The sequence below is a fragment of the Mustela lutreola genome, chromosome 5, assembly GCF_030435805.1.
Source record: "Mustela lutreola isolate mMusLut2 chromosome 5, mMusLut2.pri, whole genome shotgun sequence".
Taxonomy (NCBI): domain Eukaryota; kingdom Metazoa; phylum Chordata; class Mammalia; order Carnivora; family Mustelidae; genus Mustela; species Mustela lutreola.
Genome location: NC_081294.1, coordinates 137,747,947 through 137,751,758, shown reverse-complemented (window position 1 = coordinate 137,751,758; position 3,812 = coordinate 137,747,947). Strand labels below are relative to the sequence as shown.

Here is a 3,812-nt window from a genome sequence, read left to right as displayed (position 1 = left end):
TGCTTCCTAATGGAAGTGCACAACACTACCTAAGAATCCTTCTGACCAAAAATTAGTACTTAACATGACCAAACTTGTAGATCTAACTATAAGAAATATGGAGGACAGAAAAATACACTAAGTATCATTATAAGGATCCAATTAACGAAGTCCAGAGAATCTCTGTAGGACAAATGATCTACTCCCCACTACCGCTCCCCCCACCCCAAATAAGTTGAAGGACAGAAAAAGACAGAGGGAAAATCTCTAGGTTAAAATCCACTAAAGAGACATTTCAACAATTAAATTTTGGGACCTCATTTTGATGCTTTAAAAAAAATTTTGTTTAGCTTTCTCTGCAGAATCACTATGGCAGCTGGCACCGTGTTCATGTACCCTGAAACCTGGAGGACCGTCAAGGCTCTCATTGCTGCTCAGTCCAGAGGGGCTCAGGTCTGTGTGCTCTCTACACTACCCGTTTAGCCAAACCAAACGCAGCCCTGAATTTCTCTGTAAATGTCCTGCTGGCAAGCTTCCAGCATTTGAGGGCGATGATGGATTCTGTGTGTTTGACAGTGATGCCATTGCTTAGTATGTGAGCAATGAGGAGCTGTGGGGAAGTTCTCCAGAGACAACAGCCCAGGAGGTACAGTGTGTGAGCTTGGCTGATAGCGATATAGTGCTGCCCACCAGCAGCCGGGTGGGCCCCACCTCAGGCATCATGCACCACAACAAGCAGGCCCCAGAGAATGCAAAGGAGGAAGTGAAGCAACTTCTGGGGTTACTGGATGCTCCCTTGAAGACAAGGACTCTCCTGGTGGTCACCTGTGTTGACATTGGCTGACATCACGATTGTCTGCACCCTGCTGTGGCTCTAGAAACAGTCCTGGAGCCTTCTCTCTGCCAGGCCTTCCCCAATACCAACTGCTGCTTCCTCACCTGCGTTGACCAACCCCAGTTCAGGGCTGTCTTGGGGGAGGTGAAACTCTGTGAAAAGATGGCCCAGTCTGTTGCTAAAAAGTTTGCAGAGAGCCAGCCTGAAAAGGACATATCCCGGAGAAAGAAAGGAAGAGAAGAGAAGCCAGGCTGAGCAGAAAGAAGAGAAAAAGGCTGCTGCCTCTGATCCTGAGAAGATGGATGGATGTGACCAGGCACTGGCTGCTGAACCAAAGACCGAGGACCCCTTTGCTCACCTGCCCAAGAGTACCTTTGTGTTAAGAATTTAAGCACAAGGACTCCAATGAGGACACTCTCTCTGTGGTGCTGCCCTATTTTGGGGAGCACTTTGATAAGGTTGGCTGGTCTCTGCGGTACGCTGAGATCAGCTACCCTGAAGACCTCACCCAGACCTTTATTAGTTGCAACTTTTTCACTAGAATGTTCCAGTGGTTGGACACACTGGGGAAGAATGCCTTTGCCAGTGTCATCCTCTTTGGAACTAACAATAGCAGCTCCCTTTCTAGAGTTGGGGTCATCCAAAGAAAGCCAGGAGCTTGCGTTTCTGCCAAGTCCAGTCACATACATGGTGGAAACCAGATCCTAGCAGTGAGGAGACCCAGACGCTGGTTTAGGAGTACTTTTCCTGGAAGGGGGTCTTGCAGCATGTGGGCAAAACCTTCAGCCAGGGCAAGATCTTCAAGTGAACTGCTCTTGCCACCACCAGTTGCCTGTACCTGTCCTTCAGGTAGATGGCGGTCATTAAAGAAACAGAATATTGAAAAAAAATTTTTCTAATTTACTTAAAAAATTTTTTTTAAGGTAACTTCTATACCTAATGTAGGGCAGACTCATGACCCCAAGATCAAGAGTTGCATGCTCTACCAACTGAGCCAGACAGGTGCCCTTAAAAAAATTTTTTTTTTAAATGCTATAGTCAGGGGGTACCTGGGTGGCTCAGTGGGTTAAGCCTCTGCCTTCAGCTCAGGTCATGATCCCAGGGTCCTGGGATTGAGCCCCGCATTGGGCTCTCTGCCTGGCAGGGGTCCTGCTTCTCCCTCTCTATCTGCCTGCCTTTCTGCCTACTTCTGCCTACTTGTGATTTCTCTCTGTCAAATAAATAAATAAACCTTTTTAAAAAAATGCTATAGTCAAGAATATTTGAACACTAGATATTTAAAAATATTATTGAGTTATTATTGCTTCTAGTATCTAATGTTATTGTGACTTTTCAAGATTTTATTTTTATTTATTTGAGAGTGAGAGAGAGAGAGAGCACAAGAAGGGGAGGGTCAGAGGGAGAAGCAGACTCCCGCTGAGCAGGGAGCCAGATGCAGGACTGGATCCTGAGACTCCAGGATCATGACCTGAGCTGAAGGCAGCTGCTTAACCAACTGAGCCATCCAAATGCCCCTGTTATTGTGACTTTTAAAAAACAAAGTAGATCTAATCAGATACACTGTGAAATATTTAAGGATATAATGATATGAGTCTGGGATTTGTTTCACAGTAACCCAGTAGGTGAGGCAGAATTTAATAAATCAAAGTTCATAATTGCTGAAAGCAGATGATAGGTACGTGGGACTTACTATATCATTCTCTGCTTTTGCATAGGTTTGAAATTCCCATAACAAAATGTTAACAAAAGCAACAGCAACAAACCCCTACGGCCTAGATACATTAAGTTACTCACCCAACGACATGTATGTAATTAGGGATGGTTCTAATCTGCTACTGGACTCTTGACTTCTAACCAAATTCTCTTTCCCTTATAACAAGCTGTTTAGCAGAGAGGCCAGGCTTCTGGGGTACCAGATATTTGCCCAAAGCTTGGTAAGCCAATGGGTGAACCAGGGAATATGCTTTGGTTCTATCAAATACTCATGCAAGCCGCTCATCAGTAAGCAGCCAAGTGGCAAATTGGGCTTGACTGGGAACGCAGAGCAGCTGCTGACTTTTGAAGTATTGCCCAGAGTTCTTGGCTCTTCCCCCATTTGGTCTTTCAGGGAGCCATTTCAAAAGTAGACCGGCCTTCAAGTGCCCAAACAAACATAGTTGAAAGGAGGCTTCGTCTGTACCTAGACCTTTCTTGATTGCTTCACAAAAATTAGATTTGGCTGGGAGCTGTCTATACAGTCAGATGAAAATGGAGTCTCGCAACAGTAGCTGAGGTGACAGGGCCTGGGCACCAAGGATTAGAGAACAGACTGGAATGTTGCTTCCACGGTAATAAAGACGGTTGTTTCATGAGACACTAAAACACAGTCACCACTGCTATTGGTCCATGTTGTTAGGGTACTCAGGCTGGTGAGTAATTTTTGGGGAAACGGGGAACGAATGAAGATCATACTGGAAACCAGAAAGATGATAAAGGGATGGCAGCAACATTATAAAGCCAGGGAAGGGCATGTACATCCTCCAGAGGAGGCACGTATGAAGCCAGCATTTAAAGGCAGCTAGGTAAGCAGACATCTCCGGCCATTGTACAACATCCTTATTTTGGGGTTTCATTACCATGTACTCAGAGGTGGACGATCTACTTGGAAGTCATTTTTTAGGGAAACAAAGTCAGCAGGAAATTCTTCTGTTGTCAATTCTAATACTTCCTTTTTTCCACAATCAATATTCAACACAAGTATAATTCTGGTAGTTGTTCCTAGGGGGTATCTGTTGCTTTTCTTTGCCTATTCCCTTCTAACGGCACCCCATACTTCCTCATCAGGTGTACCATCGAGGGACTTGTTAATCAAATGGACATCTGACCCAAGTTTTGCTAACCTGATTCTTTTTAGGAGAAGCTTGGCTTTGGAGGCTGGGATTTATATCAACAGTGACATGCTAACGAGAATGGCTTTTGGGGCATGTGCTGTGGAGTCCTAAAACCTATCTACTCTGCA

At 45.0% G+C, this 3,812-nt stretch overlaps 1 pseudogene; it reads left to right on the top strand.

The window, feature by feature from the left end:
- The first annotated feature begins 348 nt into the window (after positions 1-348).
- On the top strand, positions 349-1,622 carry LOC131831418 (elongation factor 1-gamma-like; annotated as a pseudogene).
- The last annotated feature ends 2,190 nt before the right edge of the window (positions 1,623-3,812 follow it).